The sequence below is a fragment of the Danio rerio genome, chromosome 14, assembly GCF_049306965.1.
Source record: "Danio rerio strain Tuebingen ecotype United States chromosome 14, GRCz12tu, whole genome shotgun sequence".
Taxonomy (NCBI): Eukaryota; Metazoa; Chordata; class Actinopteri; order Cypriniformes; family Danionidae; genus Danio; species Danio rerio.
In genome coordinates, this window is record NC_133189.1 from 7,305,198 (window position 1) to 7,330,580 (window position 25,383).

The following is a 25,383-nucleotide window of genomic DNA, read 5'->3' on the forward strand; positions in this document are numbered from 1 at the left end:
TGTATAATTTAGTGGGTAAGTATGAGTACATAAGTTATACATCATTTTATCTATACTTTCATTTTAAAATGTCAAATTTCAAACGTGAAATTGACTTTACTCACATCAAAATGTTTCCACATGCCTACCTGTCTGCAAACTCTGGGAAATGCTACTTTTATCTACAAAGCCTGAAAGGAGAGCATTAGTTAGTGGGAGAGAGTCTGGTGGAGGGTTGAATGTCCGCCGGGGATAAGGGTGTGGGAAGAGAGGGGGCAAGGTCAGGGTCAAAGGTCACTAAGTGTCTGGACCAGGTCAAGCGAGGGGGTCAGATATCCATTAAAATCACATCCTGTGCGATTGCAGTAATTCTAAGAAAGCCTTATAAAAATGACAAACAAATCTTATTTTTACTATATGCATTTTAAAAATAAATTAAATCAAACAACATTCAAAAAATCCTGGTTGCTTCAAAAAATTAAGCAACTAAGTTAGAAATAAAGAACACATCGCTTTATAAGCAAATTTCCACATAATACATCAAATGAAGGCATGGTCATAGTATGTATAAGAGTATTCTTATTTACTTAATGCATATTTTCATGTATTCATGTTTTTAGCACTATTTATGTGTGTACATGGTGTGCCATGCAGAAATAAATGCCTATATAACATGCCTATATAACGTTTATATAAAGTCTTAAATAGGTTATTGAGGCTTAAGGAATAATAAAAATCATCCTAAAATAAAAACTGCCATCCTTTTCTTCTACCCTTTTATCTGTAAACCCATAAGACTTCTTTAGCACATAAATAAAAACATTTCTAATATCATCTAAGTCTATTGTCACTGAAAGAAACTGGGTGTCTTTTCCTTAAAAAGTGGACCCTCATTTTATTTTCAATTACAGTATGATTATAATAATAATAATAATAATAATAATAATAATAATAAAGGGTAGAACTGTTGCCTCACAGCAAGAAGGTTGCTGGTTCGAGCCTCGGCTGGATCAGATGGCATTTCTGTATGAATTATGCATGTTTCACCCATGTCCGTGCGGGTTTCTTCCGGGTGCTCCTGTTTCCAAAGACATGTGCTATAGGTCAATTGGGTGAGCTAAATTGTCCGTAGTGTATGTATGTGAATGGGTGTGTATGAATGCTTCCTAGTGATGGGTTGCAGCTTGAAGGGCATCCGCTACAGAAAACATATGCTGGATAAGTTGTCGGTTCATTCCGCGGTGGCAACCTCTGATTAATAAAGGGACTAAGCCGAAAAGTGTTTTACTATTTTTCAGCCTCATTTATCTGTGAACCCATAAGACTTTACTTCATCTTTAGCACATAAATTAACACATTTCTAAAATCATCTAGGCCTGTTGTCAGTGAAAGGAATCGGGAGTCTTTTTCTCAAAAACTGGACCCTCATTTTGTCTTTAATTATGATTACAAAAACCAGTTATATTGTTTATCATATAATATTAATATAATAATAAAAGGCTTTGCTTTTTGTTCTGTCTCTCTTGTAAAAATGCACATTTAAATAAAAAACTTGAAACAATAATTGATTTTTACATGTAAAAGTATTTTGAGATATAAGATGCCGCCCTGCTGCCCACATTGCCCATGCCTAAATCCACCACTGCACTCTCATTCAGACACACTTATACACTACAGCCAATTTCGTTTACACAATTCGCCTATAGCACATTTCTTTGGACTGTGGGGGACACCGGAGCACCCAGAGGAAACCCATGTGAACATAGGGAGAACATGCAAACCTTACACAGAAATGGTCCAGCCGGGATTCGAACCAGCAACCTTCTTGCTGTGAGGCAACAGTGCTAACTACTCACAATGGCATATCACTAAAAAAAAAGAAAATCAACGAGACAAGGGAGGCCCTACTGTATATATGGGATAAAAACAAATTCTGGAACTTTGGCAGAACCAACTGAACCCAAAATGTTTGAGTTGCATAAAAAACTCAAATCTTACAATTTTAATACATAATACATAATTTTAGAACCATTTTTGGGTACACCAAACTTTCCACAGAGGAACCGAAGATTTTTTTTTTTTTAATTACGAATACAAATGAATTTCCTATGGGTCTGTTATTAGAATTTTTATTTTGGGTTGAACTGTCCATTTAAATTTTTTTTTAAGAGTAAACTCATTATAAATGCAAAACAATTATTGCACAGACCACATCCTCCTGAAAACTGCATAATGCTTTTGCAGTAAGATAATGTACAGTTGAAGTCAGAATTATTAACACTCCTGAATTATTAGCCCCCCTGTATGTATGTATGTATGTATGTATATATATATATATATATATATATATATATATATATATATATATATATATATATATATATATATATATATATATACACAGTTGAAGTCAGAATTATTAGCCCCCTTTTGATTTTTTGGGACATAATTATTAGCCTCTTTAAGCTAGTTTTTTTTTTCCCGATAGTCTACAGAACAAACCATCATTATACAATAACTTGCCTAATTACCCTAACATGCCTAGTTAACCTAATTAACCCAGTTAAGCCTTTAAATGTCACTTTAAGCTGTATAGAAGTGTCTTGAAGAATATCAAGTAAAATATTATTTACTGCCATCATGACAAAGATAAAATAAATCAGTTATTAGAAATAGGTTTTTAAAACTATGCGTAGAAATGTGCAGAAACAATCTTCCCTCCATTAAACAGATATTGGGGAAAAATATAAACAGGGGAGCTAATAATTCAGGGGGGCTAATAATTCTGACTTCAACTGTATATGTATATGTATTTATATATATATATATATATATATATATATATATATATATATATATATATATATATATATATATATATATATATATATATATATATATATATTATTATTATTATTATTATTATTATTATTATTATTAATATATTTTAATTTTTTTTACGGGAAGATTTTTTCAACACATTTCTAATTATAATAATTTTATTAACTCATTTCTAATAACTGATTTATTTTATCTAAGCCATGATGATAGCACTTAATATTGTACTAGATATTTTTTCAAGATACCAGTCTTCAGCTTAAAATGCAATTTAAAGGCTTAACAAGGTTAAGTTGTTCTGTAGACAATCAGAAAAAACTAAATCACTTAAGGGGGCTAAAAATATTGACCCTAAAACACTATTTAAAAATTAAATACTGCTTTTATTCTAGCCAAAATAAAACAAATAAGACTTTCTCCAGAAGAAAAAACATTAAAGAAACTACTGTGAAAAATCCATTGCTCTGTTAAACATAACTTGGGAAATATTTAAAAAAGAAAAAACAAAAATTCACAAGAGGGCGAATAATTGTGACTTCAACTGTACGTCTGTTTGCGTTCAACACCGCTTCAGTGTACTTCTGTTAGGGTTAAGGGTCCTCCAGATAGAAGTGAAGGGGCACAGGTCATGTGAACTGGCTGTGGTTTGTTTAGCAGAAGTAATGTTCTCCGGTGCCCTCGGGAAGAGCTGATGCAGGTGAGTCAAAGGTGGGTCAACCGATGCCTGTCTGTATTTATACATGTGCGTTTGGGAAACAGAAAGCCAAGTAGACAAAACACGCAGAGCTGACAGCCCTTTTCTCGTGCATTCTGCGTCTTGTTTACGCCAGACAACTGCAAAGAGTAAAGAGACTCTCCACATCACATACTGACAAATGCAACGTTTTTGTTCCGCTTGTTGTGAAATCACACCAAACAAAACAATACGCAAATCTGAGAGAGCATGAAAGAAAAATAGATAGTAAACGGGATCAAAGAGGCTTGTTCTCTGTCTCCGTTTGAAACCCCAGACGTTTTTAATAGAGATCAGAGAGATAAATAACACAATAAACAAGTCCATTAGCCAGCAGAGCGAAAAGAAGAGGAATAAACACCGAATGTGAGGAAAATATTTGTAGTTCCTCTGTTTAAGATGCAGCTGGCTGGCGAAAATCTCTCCACCTGTTTCATTTATCGAGTGTGAGAAACTGTCTGTGTGGTCGAACACACCAACAACGATGGTGACCATTCATTTTCTGAGCAGCTTTAGGAAAGAAAATAGAAGCCATAAAATTAACTGGCAAATCAGCTTCAGATTAATCCATTTTAAAAAAAGTACATTATGAACTTTAAAACAGACAAGACATTGGTTCAGTTCACTAAAGTTATTTATTCCTCAGGGTTCTGTTCTCGGACCATTACTCTTTATCATCTACCTGACAAAAGCCTTGTTGTTGATCCCAGTTGTAAGAGCAACAACTAATAGCTTGACTTCAAGTTGATCATTTAGAAAAGTGACAGAAAGTTAACTTTTTCCGATGAATCATCCGTTGAGCTGCATCCCAATAATCACAAATACTGCAGAAGACATACTGGAACCCGCATGGACTCAAGAATCTCACAGAAATCAGCCATGTTTGGAAAAGGAAAAATCATGATTTGGGGTTACATTTGGTATGAGGACATGCGAGAGATCTACAGAGTGCAGGCCCGTGCAGAGACCGTCCAAAGGGCATGTGCATACTAAAGAGCGGTGTTGTCGCGTGCCTACTGAAGGGCGGGAGCGAGGGTGTGTCGCGTCGCGTCGCGGGCACTTTTGATCATTTTGGAAGGGCACTTTCTATCCAAGACTAAAAAGGGCATGTGCACTGCACAGGTTGAGCCCTATGTGTGCACGTGCCTGACAGAGTGGATGGCAACCTCAACAGCCTGAGGTATCAAGACTTGTGTCGCCCATTGCATTACAAACCACAGGAGAGGGCAAATTCTTCAGCAGGATAGCGCTCCTTCTCTCACTTCAGCCTCCACATCAAAGTTCCTAAAAGCAAAGAAGGTCAAGATGCTCCAGGATTGGCCAGCCCAGTCAACAGACATGAACATTATTTAGCATATCTGGGGTAAGATGAAGGAGGAGGCATTAAAGATGAATCCAAAGAATCTTGATGAACTCTGGGAGTCCTGCAGGAACGCTTTCTTTGCCATTACAAATTACTTTACTAATAAGTTATTTGAGACATTGCAGAGATGTATGGATGCAGTCCTCTAAGCTCATGGGAGTCATACATAATATACATTCTGTTTCCACTGCAGCATGACTTTATATTCTATACTGTACATTATCTCTGTTAAGTGACAAGTCTTTTGTCTAAGCAAAGTCAGACCTTACTGTCCTAATTAAATAATTAAAAATCAAGGCATGATCATATTTTATTTAGGTAAAATAAGCGTAATCTAGAGGCCTTTGTCTTCGATATAAGCCACTTCTGATACCAAATGATCAACTAAAAGTCGAGTTATTATTTGTGTTCCTAAAACTTGGATATGCAACAAGACTTTTGTCATTTAGTGTATATAACAATAATTGATCATACTATATTTTATTATTTTTTTAATCATAAACTAATCATAAACTTAACAGTTTGAAGAACAGTGTGCATACATTTGTTACTGTACTTGATAATATTTGTTAATCTTGTTAACTGTTCACTCTTATGTTATCTGATGTCCGTTAAATAAGATTAACAGAGCTGTATCAGTATTTTACATTGTTTGATAATGCTAACCCTTGTTTTGGAATGTGTTTTTGAATATTTATATTATCCCAGGTATAATGTTAGTGTGACTTATTTAACTAAATAAAAGGTGCAGTAGGTGATTGTCTTCAAACATTATTCGTTGTGCTGGTTGAAAGTCTCTTCACATTCTAATATTAATGGTTAAAGTAAAAGATCTAAATGTGTTTATATGTATTTTGATATTATAGGCATAAAACTAAAAAATGTTCATCCAATTAAATATAGTCAGGTTGACATTCCCCATAATCCCGAAGTAGCCCAAACTGTGTCAACATATGTAGATGTGGGCTTCTGCGCATCTCTGTTCATGCAGATCCGCCATTAGCGCGTATACAAGCGTGCATGTGCACACATGAGATCACAGCACTGCAGAATCAAAACTTTTAAAAATCCTGAATCAATGTTAAAGTTACTTTTGCACACTGGAGGAAGGATGACACCATGGCTGAATTATTTCTTAAAGACAGGTAATGTTCTGTTTTAAAAGTATTTTAGTCACACAAAGCTTAAATAGATGTTTTTGTTGTTAAGAATGGGTTATATGCACAGAAGTGTTGTTCAGCCACTGAAATCTCCCAGCGATAGATTGATGCAACTATTTTCAGTTTCATAAGGGACCTTTTACAGCATCGATAATGTAGATTTTTATTTAATTTAACAACAAACATCAGTAAATAGTGCTATTCCGCCTAACCTGCTTTACTGAGCTGAAGTTGCTTTTATATTCACATCACATTTGTTCATTTTTGAAACAATGACAGCCTGTGAAGCGCTCCCTATATTGTTTACCGCTACTTTAAATATTCACCCTGAAATACCATGCAAGTTTGGCTTAGTAATAAGTGTATCTCTTGCAAGCTGCCGCCCAACCAATATTAAATTTCTAACAGGCGAATGACATGAAGTAGTGGTTGTCTGCTTTCGTGCACGCATTCATGTTTCATGAGGACTGCAGGGATGGAACTGTGTTTTGAAGATATTATGCTAAGCGGTTAGCATTTTGGCAGATCCCCTACTGCACCTTCGAGTTAATTAAAAAGAAAACAAGGTCAAATATTTGGAATCCAGCTGAAAACAAGGTTCATGTTTGAACAGATCAAGATTAATATATATATATATTAATCTTGTATGTATATATATATATATATATATATATATATATATATATATATATATATATGTGTRTATATATATATATATATATATATATATATATATATATATATATATATATATATATATATATATATATATATATATATATATATAATGTAGACAAGAAAAAATACCTATCTGAAATGGAAAGATATACAGAAGCTTTAAGAGACTTAAATCTTAAAAAACAGCTTAAACAATGTAATTTCTCCCTGCATGTAAGATCTTTTGAAAGCCCAAGATAAATTAAATCTGCACGTCAATAAAGTCATCTGCGTTTATTTTAATCCGCCGCAGTCCCACATGTGGAATCTAACCCCCCCAGCAGACACTATACGGATGGAAAAACCACCACATTATCATCCAACAGTCAAAGAGACAACTAAAAAATGAAGAATTCTTTATTGAGATGCCAAGAATCATGAGAATCCGAGAAGACAAGAGATCCATGAAAAGAAAAGGCAACATCCCTGAAGACCACGGCTTATTTTAGGGGCTTAACAGCTGAGACTTCAAGCTTTGTAATTTCTGTAATCTAAGTCGTTACGCTCTATTATAACTAACAGAAACTACAGGGGAGACGACGACAATATGTTTCCCTTTCTCTCGACTGTTAGATGTGGTTAATGCCTCGTCTGGTCAGAAATGTATTCTCAAGGTTTTCCATTGTTTAACGCTTGTTTTGCTCACCGCACAATAGGGATTTGCATGACTAGGGTGAGAATCATTACACAATCAACCTATATACAGACCATAAATACCAATCGTTTTGCGATTGTTCACACAGGAATTCGCAAAAGAGTCAATAATTCAGTTTTATAGTTGTGCTTGGTGCTTGGCATGCAAAAAGTGTTGGTGCAATGCTACAGTGTTGCAACTAATACTCAAATGCTGTCATAATAGCTACAAAAAAGCATCAATTCACCGGCATACACTACAATAGAGTTAAAAGGATTCATTTTACTACCCCAAATCAGAAAAAGTTGGGACAGTATGGAAAACACAAATAAAAAAGTAGTGATTTCTAAATTTGACTTGTATTTCATTGCAGACAATACAACACATATTATTAAATGTGTTCCTTGTGAATTTTATTGTTTTGTTTTGTTTTTTTCAAAATAAACATAAAATAAAATTTTGCTAAATAAAATTTTTCAAAAAAGTTGGAACAGTAAAGTATTTACCACTTTAAAATGTTTCCGTTCCTTTTCACAACACTTAAATGACGTTTAGGGACTGAAGACACCAAGAGATGAAGTCTTTCAGGTGTAATCTTGTTCCATTCTTCCTGCAAACAAGTATTAGGGTGGGCAACCGGGGTCTTCAATGTCGCATTTTGCACTTCCGCCACACATTCTCAAAAGGAGACAGGTCGGGACTGCGAGCAGGCCAGTCAAGTACCTGTATCCTTTTCCTCAGAAGCCAGGAATTGTAATATGTGGTAAATTATTTAACAATTTACAGTACTTGATTACTAGCCCTAAATTGCTCCTGTCCCAACTCTTTTCGAAAGGAGGAGGTCTGAATGACAGGAAAGCATGTATATTTACAAATGAAATAAAATTGACCAGACAAAACATGAAATATTTTGTTTGCATATTGTCGGCTATATAATACAAGTCAAAGTAAATTTGGAAACACTACTTTTTTATTTGTGTTTTTCATACTGTCCCAAATTTTTCGGATTTGTAGTTGTGTTATAAATGGATGAGCTGTCTGGAGCCACTCACTACCATTGCACACCTGGGAAGAGCCAGGATAAAATGTCATAAAACTTTCTAGGCAGCTTAGTAGATGTCAGCATTAGACATTTATGAAAAAATATATATATATAAATCATAAAAATGATTATGATCAAAATTAATCCTAAAGTACCATTTAAAAAAGTACAATACAAACATAAAAAGCAAGGCATAATATTTGGTTTACTAAAGCTGTACTAAGGGCGAAGCAGTGGTGCAGTAGGTAGTGCTGTCGCCTCACAGAAAGAAGGTCGCTGGGTCGCTGGTTCGAACCTCGGCTCAGTTGGCGTTCCTGTGTGGAGTTTGCATGTTCTCCCTGCGTTCGCGTGGGTTTCCTCCGGGTGCTCTGGTTTCCCCCACAGTCCAAAGACATGCAGTACAGGTGAATTGGGTAGGCTAAACTGTCCGTAGTGTATGTGTGTTTGTATGTGTGGATTTTTCCTAGAGATGGGTTGCGGCTGGAAGGGCATCCGCTGCGTAAAAACATGCTGGATAAGTTGGCGGTTCATTCCGCTGTGGTGACCCTGAATTAATAAAGGGACTAAGCCGACAAGAAAATGAATGAATGAAGCTGTACTAAAGCACAAGTTTTCTAAAGCACTTCCTCATTGTAGAATAAGGTCAATAGCGTATTGTACCAACATTTTTGGCAACATAGTCTTAAATCAAAAGGATCCTAATGACTGTGCCCACTCTTATGCGAAGAGTAAGGTCAATATGAACGGTCAGAATAACTGCTATGGCCATTCTAGTAGTTACACAATTCTGCTAGATCAACTGTTAATAGGAATTAATTCATATTTCTACAATTTCAAATGGTGAAAGCACAACATATAAAGTAGGGCTGCATAATACTGAAACATCCGACAACTTTTTCTGCGATGTAGATTGTGATTTAAATATGATTTTACCAGATAAACGAATAACTTAAAAAGATAAGATTTCATTTTAAGATAAAAAGATTTCATTCAATTGGATACACTGTAAAACCCAACAGTCTTCATCAAATGAATTGAGTGTAGTTAACTCAAAATTTACTGAAAGCTAATTCTACTCATTTGAAAAGAGTTTTGAACTTGGTGTCAAAGACAATGAGTTAATTAAATGCCTCGTTATTTCAACTTAAACAAAGCAAGTTCACAGTGCTCATTTAGGGCCTACTCACACTATGCCATCCGTACCGTGCCCAGGCCCGTTTCCCGGATCGTTTGAGAAGTGTGAGTGCGCTGAATCGGGATCAAGCACGGTTCACTTGGCCGGCCCTGGCCCGGTTGGAAGAGGTGTGCCTGAGCACGGTTCACTTGGGCTTTGGCGCGGTACACTTGTGTGTGAGTGCAAAACGCGCCAAAGCCCGAAACTGAAAGCGAGATGTGACTTTTAAGGGGCTGTTTCATATGGATTTATTAATCATTCTTACTGTTCAGTGAACGCAAACTGCCGTAGTTTATTAAAGACGAGAACTCCTCACAGCATGACAGCTGCACACCTTCAGCAGACCTCCTCATTCCTGCAGCACGAGAGCATTATGATTGTTTTTGAGCGCCAAAAGTGGCGGATCTGTTCAGCGAAATATCTGACTGCACGTCCCCGCATCCCTAAGGACTGTTTGGCGAAATATTTGACTGCATGTCACTGCAAAATAAACGACTGAAACGATATAACTAGAGAAATCTCCACTGTGCTGCTGAGTGAGAGAGTGCTTCTCACTGAACAGCACAGCAGCGATGACGTAAGCGTGCCGAGGCCCATTTGTGGTGTGAGTGCGGGCCGTCGGGGGAGACGGGAGGGGGGACAAGCGTGCTTTGGCCTGGTTCGAGGCAACTGTACCTAGTGTGAGTACAGCCTTAGATTAGTTTTATAACTCAAAAGGGTTTTTAGCAATCGGTTTCCTCAAATGCCTTAACTTATAGGGTTTTACAGAACTCAAATGGAGTAAGTTCCCAGTACTCATTAGGATTAGTTTTTGAACGTGAATGGTTTGTTGCAATCGGTTTCCTCTAATGGTTTGAGTTACCTTCACTTTTTGAGATTTACAGTGTAGATCGGAATAATCAAGTCTTTTTCTACACAGTGCATCTGCATAAAATAAATTAAGACTGAGCAAAAATAAAAGTGCTTTATGGATTTCTGGAGAGCCTAACAGTATTCAGGTACAGAAATTGAACAATCAAACATAAAATAGCATGGTCATCATTATATAAATTACTTTTAAATAATAATATCTTTTCATTTTTGATGAATAATCTAATCATGCTATGTGACTATTGTGAATACGCACATTGCGACATCGATGCTTAAAGGATATATTGTGCAGCCCTAATATAAAGCCATCACTTAAGCACAGAGATTTACTAAAGTGGACAGAAATTTATGTAAGAGTTAGTGAATCAAAGGCCGCGGTAAAGCAAACAGAGAAGTGGGACGGTATCAAATTCACTCGCTCACATCATTTAGCATGACAGGTCATTATAGCGTGGCTGCAGTGCGGCGGCTGTACAAATAACAGAGGAAGTTCTGATCTCTCAGTGGGTCAAAGCCTTCAAAACACTCTCCCTGTGCCCTCAAGCAACGGTAGTGTTTGCCTTAGGGCTCCAGGAACCCCTGCCGCCCGCTTGTGAAACATTAGAGTTAACATTTCAACCAGATTCAATTAACCTAACGGTGGGTTCTGTCAATTCCTTTACTAAAATCAACATCAGACCAGCTGATTGTAAATTATTGGAGGAAAACACACTGGAGTGCATTTGGTAATAAGACTGTTAACCCTTGTGTGCTGTTGGGGACGTTTTCATCCACTCTGAGGTGATTTTGGGTCTTAATTTGGCCACAATTTTCTTTGTGTTTCAGCAAATGGAATGATTTTTGGTGGCAAATCTTATTTTGACACATATTTTGGGAAAATGCTTTAAATTTTTTTTTTTTTAAACCCAACAAGAGAGCAATTTGGCCACTCTTTTATTACGTTGGTGGCTGGTTTTACCTCATTGACTTCCATTATAATCACATTTTGGAATTGCACAGCCATGACATCATATTAATGTATTATTTATTATTGGTGGTTCCCAGTTTTGTTGATTTTGGTACTTTTTTGGTGCACTGAAAAAAAGTGTTGCATGCAGAACTGTTGCAATCGATTTATTTGTGTTGAATTTAAACAAACAAATTAAGTTACACAAATTAAATTATGTTTAACTTAATTTGTTCGTTTAAATTCAGCCCAAATAAATTGTTTACAACCACTTAACGTAAACAAATTGATTAAATCCAAGGAATCATCTTTGAATAATTTTTTTCAGTGTACCTTGCCTATCCCTGTCATTTTTTAGATGTTCATTGGTTGACAATAAATGTGTTTTGCTGCACTTGGATCTTTTCCTTGTTCTTGTGATACCCAGTCATCACAGAAGCCTTAATCCAATCTAGTCATTCCATGCTTGATCCTTGTCTGTTTTTTTGTTATCGATTCATTGTCGCCTGTACCAACCACTCGCCTGTTTTTGACGATATTGGATCACCTGTATGCTACTGTTTGTTCCTGTTTGACCATTGCCTGCAAGACTATTCCTTGTTAATAAAGCTGCAGGTGGATCCTCGTCTCTGTTGTTAGAAAGATACACTGTCAGAAATAAAGGTACAAGAGCTGTCACTGGGGCAGTACCTTTACAAAAGGTACATATTTGTACCTGAAGATTCCATATTGGTACCTCAAAGGTACATTTTAGGTGCATTTGGGTACTGATATGTGCCTTTGAGGTACCACTAAGGACTTTTTAGGTACAAATATGTACCTTTTGAAAAGGTGCTGCCCCAGTGACAGCTCTTGTACCTTTATTTCTTAGAGTGTACTAACTAGCTTAAAGTGACGTTTAAAGGCTTAACTAGGTTAATTAGGCAAGTTAGTGTAATTGGGCAAATCATAGTATAATAATGAGTTGTTCTGTAGAAAATCATAAACAAATACTGCATAAGGGGGTAATAATATTGACCTTAAAATAGCTTAAAGAAAATTAAAACTGCTTTTATTATATCTAAAATAAAACAAATAAGACTTTCTCTAGAAGAAAAAATATTATAGGAAATACTGTGAAAAATTCCTTGCTCAAATATCGTTATATTTGAAAAGAAAAAATAAGCATCACAAGAGGGCTAATCATTTTGACTTTATCTGTACCTGTAATAGTTTCTTAAAAAAACATCATGGATCAACAGACTGCATTATATCAGTACCAGAACGCAAGTCTGAACGCACCTGTTCAAAATGCACAAAGTCAAAACATCTCGCTCACAAACACCTCCACGCATCACATGTTCAATCTCTCTGCAACCGCAGCTGAATAGAAGAGAAGCCAACTTCACTTACTCGCATACAGTAATCACATGACGCAGATCGGTTTCCTCACTCTGTGCCATTGAGAGGAAACCCTGTACGCCCAAGCTGTCCACAAGCTAGATATTTTCATTTCACAGCTGATGTTGAAATCTATGAGCAAGGGTTAAACGCACGTTGTACACTTTTTGGGCTTTGGTAAGTAAATCACATTTTCTAAAATGAAACATAAACCTTTATCTAAATTGTAAGTCACTTAATATGAATTTGCTTATTTGATATCACAACTACATAACATCTTATAAATACATAAGAGGAAAGGGATTTGGGGCGGCACAGTGTATTAGTGGGTAGCACTGTCGCTTCACAGCAAGAAGGTCGTTGTGTGCATGTTCTCCCTGTGTTCTCGTGGGATTTTTTCGGGTGCTCCGGTTTCCTCCACAGTCCATAGACATAGGCGCTATAGGTGAATTGAATAAACTAAATTGGCCCTAGTGTATGTGAGTAAATGAGTGTGTGTGAGTGTTTCCCAGTGCTGGGTTGTGGCTGCAAGGGCATCTGCTGTGTAAAACATATGCTGGATAAGTTAGTGGTTCATTACGTGGTGGCGACCCCTAATGAACAAGACGACTAAGGCGAAGGAAAATTTGTGAAATTGTTAACAAAGAAAAAGCAGACCAGTTTGACCGAAAAAAACACAAAAAAGTCGCTAGATTTGTCTAGCTGTTTTGTAAATTTGTTGCTAGGGGTTTGAAAATTTGCTAAATGTAGCTAAATATAGTAAATATATCGACAAAGTTGTTAAGTTGGCAATGCTGGCTAGAATTGCATACATTTTTGTAGAGTATTTCAATAAGAGCTGCACAATATATCGTTTCAGGATTGATATCGCAATGTGAACATTCGCAGTAGTCACATCGCGTCTATACGCAATATTGAGTCTGGATTATAGATTATCATTTCGAAGGTGTTTTTTGAGGCCTTTGACTGTGTAAGGTATTACATTCCTGTGTTGCGTGATTATTATTGTTATTAATTTGGGTATCATTAATACCTCTCTCCCGCTTCCACCCATACAGTGGCTCCGATTGGCTATTGCTGCCCAGCTGTTCAAAATTCACCCCCCCCCCCCCCTCCTTCTTTATAAAACAAAGACTGTGCAGTGGTATTTTACTTTGGATTATTAAATTACTGTATACCTGAATACAGTTTGTCCTTGGAAAACAATAAAACTCTGTTAATTTAATTTGTGTCTTTTTTAATATTGAATTTATCTAAGCTTGTAGATTGTTTCCTATATTTTATGAATATTTTATGCACTCCACCTGCAGGCACAGGACGTCATATTGACGTTGTACCTTAACGTTGTGGGGATGTTGGATATGTTTGGTAATAAAAATCGGGTTGACATCAGAATCTAACGTCAGGCCGACGTCAATGTCCAACATTCAACCCAAAATCAACCAAATATCAATGTCTGATCATGTTACACCTTGACGTTAAGTGGATGTTACCACTATGACATCTATCAGACGTTGGATTTTAGTCACTTTCTAACACAACCTAAAATCAACCAAATTTCAACATCTAATCATGTTACACCTTGATGTTGTATGGATGTTACCACTATGACGTCTATCAGACGTTGGATTTTGGTCACTTTCCAACACAACCTAAAATCAACCAAATATCAACGTAGTTTGACGTCGTTATTGAACGTCAAAATAACGTTATCCTTAGACACTGGCTAGACATTGAATATTGGTCACCTGACGTCATGACTTTAATGTAACCTAACATCGTCTTATGATGTTGTGTGACTGCTGGGCCCCTACAGAATCATCCCAATCAATCTAAAATTAGAAATTCTTTCCAAATAGAGATATTGAAGTCATCAAGTGGAATTGTATTCCAATTGTAATCGCAAATTGTAATCGCAATATACAGTTTAAGTCAGAATTATTAGCCCCCTGTTTATTTTTTTCCCAAATGTCTGTTTAACCGAGAGAAGATTTGTTCAACACATTTCTAAACATAATAGTTTTAATAACTCATTTCTAATAACTGATTTATTTTATCTTTGTCATGATGACAGTAAATAATATTTGACTAGATATTTTTCAAGACACTTCTATACAGCTTAAAGTGACATTTAAAGGCTTAACTGGTTAACTAGGTTAACTAGGCAGGCTAGGGTAATTAGGCAAGTTATTGTATAACGATGGTTTGTTCTGTAGACTATCAAAAATATATATAGTTTAAAGGGGCTAATAATTTTGTCCTTTAAATTGTGTTTAAAAAATTAAAAAACACTTTTATTCTAGCCGAAATAAAACAAATAAGACTTTCTCCAGAAGAAAAAACATTATCAGACATACTGTGAAAATTCCCTTGTCTGTTAAACATCATTTAGGAAATATTTAAAAAAGAAATAAAAAATGTAAAGGGAGCTAATAATTCTGACTTCAACAGTATATATGGCAGAATAAAAAAAAATTATATTTATTAATTAATACTATTTCAACTTTTGCTGCGTTGCCCACCTTGATGTCTAAATGACATCAAAAACACATCCAAAAACCTTCATTTGACATCCAGATTTTGATGTCGCTTTGAAAACCAAAGTAATGACACACAAAAATATGATAATATCAAAAGGTGCTATTCATCTGAAAGCTTCAATGGCTTTTTGTATCCTCACAATGCATGTAGACTATCTTAAAAGTCAAAACGACATCAAACTGATGTCTAGCATTGACGTCAAAAACATGCCAAAAATCATTTACAGGTTAGAATTTTGACATGTTTTTTTACCTCAATGTTAGACGTAAATGTGATGTCATTTTGATGGCAAGGTTTTCAACTGACCTCAAATCAGTATGCGTTTTTGGCTTAATTTTTTATGTTGTTTTGACGTCAAGGTGCCAGCTTGGTCCTGTAGTTCAGAAGCTAAAAGGGATTTCAATTGTGAATGACGCACAACACAGCAGCAAATCACAGACAGAATATGAAGAAACAAAGAGAAGGAAGGGAAGACAAATGAGAGGACATGCTGTAATCATTTGGAAGAAAGTTCGTTCTGGCAGAGCGAGACTGATAGGTGTTGGAAAGATTCACTCATCCGGTTTTCCTGGGCTTGATTCTGAGCCAGCTTATAAACTCCAGGCAACAACCGAAAACATCTAAACTTCAAAATCAGATTGAAGAATAGATGCAAGTCCCTCAGTTGTAATGGTTATGTGCAGGCCATCTGCAAAATGTACGCAGACTTGTATCAAAAAAAACTGAAAACGGTGAGAGAGAAGAACGTTAAACGGTGACATCATTACTGCGAGTACATCTGGAGGCAACACTGTGGCCTTGTTCAAACGGGCAATTAATCTGAGGCAGGAGTGAGTGATGAGTGGAGCTTTGCATAACACCGTTTTATCCAGCGCGTCTTTTTCTCCTCTGCCGTTTTTTTCCTTTTCCCCCTCCCAATCGCTCAGACAAGACTTTGGTCCAATAGGTCAGTCAATGAACTAATGAATCTGTATTTAAGCTTTTAGCTAACATTAACAAAAAATTAAACAAAAATATCTGATTAAAAACTGAAGTATTAAGAAAAGAATCATTTAAGAACACAGCATAAGGGTCGGTTCACACAGGACACATTTTTCTTTTACATTGTTCTACTTTTTACTGGAGCATGTCAAAATTCAGTTACAGGTCCTGGAATCAAGTTTTGGCATGCTTTTTTAATGTCAATAGCCCCTTTCACACATACAGACCTTTCCAGAAAATTACCGGCAATTTTCCGGAAAGGTTGTATGTGTGAACAGGCCCTTTTAGAAAATACCGGTAAATTCGTTCTGGCTATTTTCCGGAAAGAGAAGTTGTAAGATTACCGGTAATTTGCCGGAATGCTGCGCTGTGTGAATGCAGAAGGAAGATTGCCGGAAAGAGCGAGTACACGTCTAGAACGTGCTGACGTGAGACGACTACTTTAGCCAGTCAGAAGCATTCGCGTGCGCGCGGTTTATGAGAATAAAAGCCTTTGAATATTTTTCCAGACACCTTTAGCTGCTAGATGTTAGTCAGATAATGTTTATATGTTCCTTCTTAATGCTAACTGTGTAAATAATTATCGATAAAATGTTTATGATAATCCGTTGTTTGTTTACCTTCAAGCTTTGCGTGTGCCCGTGAGCGCCCATAGCGCCAGCACACACACATATCATGAACATCTCGACATGCGAAAGGTTTTTTCTATGTTTTCATTGGAGTTGTACCCAATACTGATCCATCCAAAGAGTTTGTGATGTAGTCAAATGTTTACAAACACAAGCGCAGCCATTTAGAGGTCATTTCTGGTTAATGATGTCAGAATTTACCGGCATTTTGCGATGGATGTGTGAATGCTCTTTTCCGGAAAAATTCTGTAGCGTCCTCACCTGTGTGAACAGCACTTTTTTTGTATATACCGGTAAAGTCGTTCCGGAAATTTTCCGGACATTAACCGGTATCACTGTGTGAAAGGGGCTAATGTTAGACTTTAGTTTGATGTTGTTTCAGATGAATAAAACCTTTTGAATATTATAATATTTTTGGTGTCATCATTTTGGTAGTCAAAGGGACATCAAAATCTGGATGTCAAAAGAACATTTTTTTGGATGTGTTTTGAATGTCATTTTACTATTTAATTACTGTGCCTGTTACTATTACTGTTACTATTTACATTACTGTGCCCGCTGGGTGTTAATAGTCTTAACTAATAAATATGCTTTTTCTCAGCTGGTCAGCTGGCAAGCGTGAAAAGGAACGGCGTCATACCCCCCCTTTAGGGTTTGTTTACAAAAAAAAACTGAAATGCAGCCATTCGTACCTCCGGCTACATAATTCGGGGTCTCCAGAAACATCCACGGGACTACGTTTTCAGAACGGGCCTGTGTTGAAAACAATTTTATAAATTAAAAGTTTATTTTCTAATAAGATTATACTAAAATGTAAGAAAGAGATCATAAACATGCATGTTAGATCATAAATGCGGATAACTAGATCATATATGCGCTACTTTTCTATTGTTTTTCAATGTAAACACATGCTTGATGGACACGTGTCACCACTGTGCGCGCTTTTAAATCGTCACACTAGAGCGCTAGATATTTTTTAAAAAATTTAGATGCTTTTTAGACATTTTTGCTTTACAACATACTACTTTTCCAATGTTTTTCAATGTATACATATGCTTGATGGATATCTGTGATCATTACGCTTGCATCTTGTGTGTTTTGAAGCGATGAGCACTTGAGCACGTCAAAATTTAACTACAAGACATTCCTGTAATGAATTTTTGTCATGTTTTTGATGTCAATGTTAGACATCAGTTTGATGTCTTTTTGATACAAAATCCAGTGTAGATTTGTAGTTGAAGCTTTCAGATAAATAAAACTTTTCATATATTGCAGTATAATATTTGCGTGTCATTGTTTGAATGGTGGGCGAAGCAGTGGCGCAGTAGGTAGTGCTGTCGCCTCACAGCAAGAAGGTCGCTGGTTCGAGCTTCGGCTCAGTTGGCGTTTCTGAGTGGAGTTTGAATGTTCTCCCTGCATTCGCGTGGGTTTCCTCCGGGTGCTCCGGTTTCCCCCACAGTCCAAAGACATGCAGTACAGGTGAATTCTGTAGGCTAAATTGTCTGTAGTGTATGAATGTGTGTGTGTATGTGTGGATGTTTCCCAGAGATGGGTTGCGGCTGGAAGGGCTGTGTAAAAACTTGCTGGAAGTTGGAGGTTCATTCCGCTGTGGCGACCCCGGATAATAAAGGGACTAAGCTGACAAGAAAATGAATAAATGAATGTTTTAATGATCAAAAGGGCATTAAAATCTGGATGACAAATAAACAATTCATGGATGTTTTGGATGTTGTTTTGACATCAAGGTGGCTGCTGGACAAGGTAGCAAATGTCTTAATAGTCTTAATTAATACCTAAGTTTTTTAATGCTTTTTAAATAAAAATATTTAATAAAATAAATGTTTATTTTCTAATAAGAGTATACTAAATGTAAGAAAGAGATCATAAACATGCATGTTAGATCATAAATGTGCATAACTAGATCATATATGTGCTACTTTTCTATTGTTTTATTCATCTGAATAATGGACACGTGTCACTGCTGTGCTCGCAACTTTTAAAGCGTCACACACGAGCGCTTGATTTTTGTTTTGATGTTTTTAGACACTTTTTAGACAATTTTGCTTTCCAACGCACTACTTCTCCACTGTTTTTCGATGTAAACATATGCTTAATGGATATCTGTGATCATTACGCTTGCATGTGTTTTGAAGCGATGAGCACTTGAGCACATCAAAATTCGATTACAGGACAGTCCTTTAATCAATTTTTGTCATGTTTTTGATGTCAATGTTAGACATCAGTTTGATGTCTTTTTGATACAAAATCCAGTGTCGATTTGTAATGGAAGCTTTCAGATATATAAAAGTTTTGGTATATTGCAGTATAATCTCTGCGTGTCATTGTTCAAATGGTCAAAAGGGCATCAAAATCTGAATGACAAATAAACAATTTATGGATGTTTTTGAAGTTGTTTTGACATCAGGGTGGCAGTGAATGTCTTAATAGTCTTAACTAATAACTACATTTTTTAATGCTTTTAAATAAAAAAATATTTAATAAAAAAAAAGTTTATTTTCTAATAAAATATTGTAATATAAAAATGTATGCAATTCTAGCCTGATCTCACGAAGAAAGTAGAACATAACTGTTTTACTTATTGGCATAAAAGTGGCTAATTTTAATAAGTTATAATGTTTTCATTCATAGAAAAACATACACTACCTGACAAAAGTCTTGTCACCTATCCAAGTGTTAAGAACAAAAAATAATAAATTGACTTCTAGTTGATGCCTTGATTTTAATTATTTAATTCTGACTTTGCCTAGTCAAAAGTCTTGTCACTTAACAGAAATGAATATTGGAATTATAACAGTGGAAACAGAATTAATAATGTGTATGACTCAAATAGCTTATTAATAAAGTCATCTGGAATGGCAAAGAAAGCGTTCTGGCAGGACTCCCAGAGTTCATCAAGATTCTTTGAATTCATTTTACTCCAAACATGCTCAAGAATGTTCATGTCTGGTAACTGGGCTGGCCAGTCCTGGAGCACCTTGACCTACTTTGCTTTCAGGAGCTTTGATGTGGAGGCTGAAGTATGAGAAGGAGCGCTATCCTGCTGAAGAAGTTGCTCTCTCCTGTGGTTTGTAATGTACAGATGCTCAGTGGCTGTGTCCAGATACCCTCATGCTTTATGCTGCACTTTTTTTCAAATCATTCCAAACTGTTGCCTCTCATGTGTTTAGAAACAGAGATGCATTCAGTGTGAATGAGGCCTAACAATAGAAATCTTCAATGTATTTTGTTTCCTGAGAAATGAAATATAAATAATGAACAACAGCTGATCATGTTTACCACAAAATCACCAGCAGGATGAGCTAATTTTACTAGAAAAGAAACTTTAGGCTGATAGGATTTGTTAAATATTACCTCACAAATTCTCATTTCTATAATCTCATTAAAATGTCTCTTTATATACAGTATAGATTGAATCAAAGGGAAGGTTAACCCTGAAATAAAAATGTTCCTCGTCATTCACTCATACTCAAATGGTTCTAAATTGGTAATAAAGTCCTAAAATCCTTGTTGGAAATGATTTTGTGTTCATCTTTGAGCCATTAATATATCATCAAACTTGTGCTTTTTTTAAACGTATATCGCTTTTTCACCACTGTAATCCAGTATAAATTAAGAGAAACAAATACAGTCAAGCCTAATTTATTCATACCTATGGCAAGTTACTTTTTTTGTACTTTTAAATGACACAGGCTTCTCCCAAAAGAAAGAAAAAAATCAGCTTTTATGTACATTTGAACCAAAACTTTAAGTTAGAATTTGCCAGCGGTATGAATCATTTCAGGCCAAAAAGAATTCAATAAAATAAAAAGCGAAGCTCATTTTTTTATCCATGTGTGTTCATTGGCGAGAGAGTTCAAGAGTATCCAAGTCATTTGTTTCTTAACTATTTTAAGTACCAGAAACAGACCATAACAAGCTATAATTGGCAACATGATATTCTCTAAATAAAGGCCATACATCATTGTCCCGTGCTTTTAATCAACTCTTTGTAGTTTCCCGGAAGTTGAGGAGCAGTGGAGATGTTTGATATGATTCAGAGTGTTTACTACTGTTTTTCATGTTGCAGATGATTTACTGATGTTGCGTACAAAAGCTTACTGGATTATCGAGATGTTCATTTACATATGTGATTTTTTACATGCGCGGCTGGTCTGTGCAACAACGAATGGAGCTTGTAATCAAATGACCATCAATATACTGTACTAAATGAGACTTTGTAAACACAACTGGCACACACTCTTGATTTACAAAATCCCAAGAGGCCGCTTTACATGTAATCTTTCCTGATTTGAATAACGTGCAATAACATCAAACCGAATTGCCTGCTTGAGTTTACGTTTAACATGATAACGTTTAACATTATCATGTTAAACGTAAACTCAAGCAAGCAATTCGGTTCAATGTTATTGCACGTTATTCAATTCAGGAAAGATTACATGTAAAGCCTCGGCTGGGTCAGTTGGTTTTTCTGTGTGGAGTTTGCATGTTCTCCCCATGTTCGCGTGGGTTTCCTTTGGATGCTTCGGTATCCCCCACAAGTCTAAAGACATGCGGTACAGGTGAATCGGGTAAGCTAAATTGTCTGTAGTGTATGAGTGTGAATGAGTGTGTATGGATGTTTTCCAGTAATGGGTGGCAGCTGAAAGGGTATCCGCTGCGTAAAACATATGCTGGATAAATTGGCGGTGGCAACCCCTGATTAATAAAGGTACTAAGCCAAAAAGAAAATGAATGAATGAATTGAATTGAAATGAATAAACACTAGGGTACCTCAAAGCTCTGTTCTTGGGCCACTTCTCTTCTCCATCTACACATCTCCATCATCTTCAGTTTAACCTCGCGAAAACGGAAATGCTTGAAGTTTCTGCCAACACGACTCTACACCATAACTTTTCAATCCAGATGGATGGGGCAACCATTACTGCATCAAAAATGGTGAAAAGCCTTGGAGTAATGATTGATGACCAGCTAAACTTCTTTGACCACATTTCTAGAACTGCTCGATCGTGCAGATTCGCACTCCACAACATCAGAAAGATCCGACCCTTCTTATCTGAACATGCAGCTCAACTCCTTGTTCAAGCTCTTGTTCTCTCCAGACTGGATTACTGCAACTCTCTACTAGTCGGGCTTCCAGCTAGCTCTATCAAGCCTCTTCAGCTGCTCCAGAACGCAGCAGCACGAGTGGTCTTTAATGAACCGAAAAGAGCACGTCACTCCGCTGCTCATCCGTTTGCACTGGCTGCCAGTTGCTGCTCGAATCAAATTCAAAGCTCTGATGTTTGCCTACAGAGTGACCTCTGGCTTTGCTCCTTCTTATCTGCTCTCACTTCTGCAGATTTATGTGCCCTCCAGAAACTTGCATTCAGTGAATGAACGTCGCCTCGTGGTTCCATCCCAAAGAGGGAAGAAATCACTTTCCCGAACTCTCGCGCTCAATCTGCCCAGTTGGTGGAATGAACTCCCTAACTGCATCAGAACGGCAGAGTCACTTGCTGTCTTCAAGAAACGACTAAAAACTCAACTATTTAGTCTCCACTTCACTTCCTAATCTGCAATCGCCTCTCTAGCTATACCACTAACTGTACTAAAAAATAAAAAGAAATTCTCAAATTACTAACGCTTTCCTTCTTAGACTTTACACACCTGAAACTTGCCTACTGCACTTATTCATTGTTGCTCTAATAGTTGTGTAAATTGCTTCCTTGTCCTCATTTGTAAGTCGCTTTGGATAAAAGCGTCTGCTAAATGACTAAATGTAAATGTAAATGAATGAATGGACTGTTTCTGTCTATGGTAAGGTAGTTCTCTTATTTAATCCAAAATATCATAATTTGTGATTATGTAATTAATGACAGAATTTTCAATTTTGAGCGAACCATTCTTTAACCCTTATCTAAATTAAACACACAATCCAAGCCCACATGCATGAATGCGTTCAGCAGTCGACCAAATCTTCTGGTTTAAAACAGGTCTGGAGAAATAATAATAATTTATGGTCTGGGGCCCCGGTTGTGCGTCGCCTGAAACAAATCAAATTATACATTTGATGTACTATAACCAAACATTCTCCGAGGCTGTGAAAGCCCAAGATAAAAGGTTGTCTTTAATGTAATGCATTTGGAGGACTGATTGACGCCTTGAGAGGTGCTTGGCTGTTCAGTCTATCCAACTCTCTATTAAACCATTGAAGTGCATTTAAAAATATGAGAAACGTTTCGCTTTATGGGCAGTTTATAACTGGCCGCCTTCTCAATGCTTTTACTGCCAAATATATTTCTGCTCTGTCTATTTGATTCTGAGGTAAAGATTTGGCTGCATGGTTGAACTTGACTGACAAACCTCAGGGATTTCAGTTATCATTAAGGATCATTATCGGAAAAATTCAGAACAGCTAAAAAGACAGCAAGCATGCAAAACAACCTTATGTCACTCACATATTTTTTTTTTTTTTTTGTGAGCAAGTATGCACTCCCACACACACACACAAACACATTAAGGCCTAATTTAGAGCCTGTGCCTCTTTTATTTCCATATTACACCAAGAGCTGTTAAAGTCTGTTGCGCAAATCATTATAATTGAATGAACCATTTTACAACCAGACCATAGCGGACATCTAAAAAGAAAAAAACAACAACAACAAAAACAAAATGTGCCTTTTAAACCAGCCACAATCTTTTCCCACGTTGTATGGAGAATTTAATTTGAAACAATTACTAATGTCGCCATTTGTTACTTTTAACTGCACACATGTTGTAACTGCTAGTACTGAATTTGATTGCTATAAATATATAAAGTTTTTTTTTTTTTTAGCAAACTGTACACTATCTCCACTATTGGGCTAATCAAAATGTTTCAATGCACAAATAGAATGTGTGTTTATCTATTGACTGCTACAATATCTGCATATGTGCAGTTCTATGTCAGTGCATTTTACAAAATGTAAAAGACAGCAATCGGTTTCCCTCATTATAAAAATAAAAAATATAATAGACCTTAACACATATGTACACTACTTGACAAAAGACTTGTCGCCTATCCAGGTTTTAGGAACAGCAAATAATAACTAGACTTCTAGTTGATCATTTGGTATCAGAAGTGGCTAATATGAAAGGCAAAGGCCTCTAGATTACGCTTATTTTACCAAAATAAAATATGATCATGCCTTGATTTGTAATTATTTAATAAGGACAGTAAGGTCTGACTTTGCTTAGACAAAAGTCTTGTCACAGAAATGATGTACAGTATAGAATATAAAGTCATGGTGAAGCAGAAAAAGAATGAATATTGTGTCTGACTTCCATGAGCTTAAACGACTGCATCCATACATCTCTGCAATGACACAAATAACATATTAATAAAGTCATCTGGAATGGCAAAGAAAGCCTTCTTGCAGGAGTTCATCAGGATTCTTTGGATTCATCTTCAATGCCTCCTCCTTCCTCTTACCCCAGACATAATCAATAATGTATGGTGACAATCCTGGAGCACCTTGACCTTCTTTGTGTTCAGGAACTGTGATGTGGAGGCTGAAGTATGAGAAGGAGCACTATCCTGCTGATTAATTTGCCTTCTCCTGTGGTTTGTAATGTAATGGACAGCACAAATATTTTGATACCTCAGCCTGACCAAATGTCACCATAAAAAGCATAGCAATACCAGTACATTTTGACCTTGTGGGCACATTTTTTGGTCACCATGAAGAAAATAGCTCATTAATGATCCAGAATGAAGTATTTTGACATTGTAAAGACGCAAATATTTCCTGTGAGGCTTGGATATAGGCGTAGGTTTGGGCGAATATATTGTCTGTACAGTATAAAAATAATTAGGTCATTAAGTGAAGTTTCTTTAACTAATTTCGAGAGGAGCACATGATAGGATTGACTACAGCTGATCCCTATCACTATTCACTAACTAGCCAATCGGATCACTCTAAATTCAATACAAATATCCAGCCTAAACTTCATCCCCAGACATATTTTGGTTAATCCAGTTTACTTAGTGGAATAACTCTAAAACAACAACAATCAGAATCAATCAGAATCAGAATCAATATGTCTTGACAGAGTTAATTATGAGTTTATTAGCAGAACTTATTATAAGTTATTTGCATTAAAGGTCATGCTTTAGCATCACATTTATCCCTTTAGGAAAGTTATAAACAATGTAACATGTACTGTAACATTTGCTTTATGAAATAAAATCACATGGTATAGTTAAAACAAAAGTTAATGAAGAGCAAGTACAATATGAAGGTAATTAAATAATTCAGATTTAGATTTAATATTTAATGTTTTTAGTTGTGACTTTGGTCATTTGGTTATGAAATTTTTGTTTTGGCCACAAGACATTCTGAATATGGGTCAAATTT

The 25,383-nt window shown here is 36.2% G+C and overlaps 1 protein-coding gene across 1 annotated transcript in view; it reads left to right on the forward strand.

The window, feature by feature from the left end:
- adam19b (ADAM metallopeptidase domain 19b) overlaps window positions 1-21,726 on the forward strand; it is a 248,503-nt gene extending 226,777 nt beyond the window's left edge. Inside the window, exon 16 of the transcript XR_012390178.1 lies at window positions 21,635-21,726. The gene's annotated coding sequence lies outside the window, so the exon portion shown is untranslated. The remainder of the gene's footprint in view (window positions 1-21,634) is intronic.
- Window positions 21,727-25,383: the final 3,657 nt, after the last annotated feature.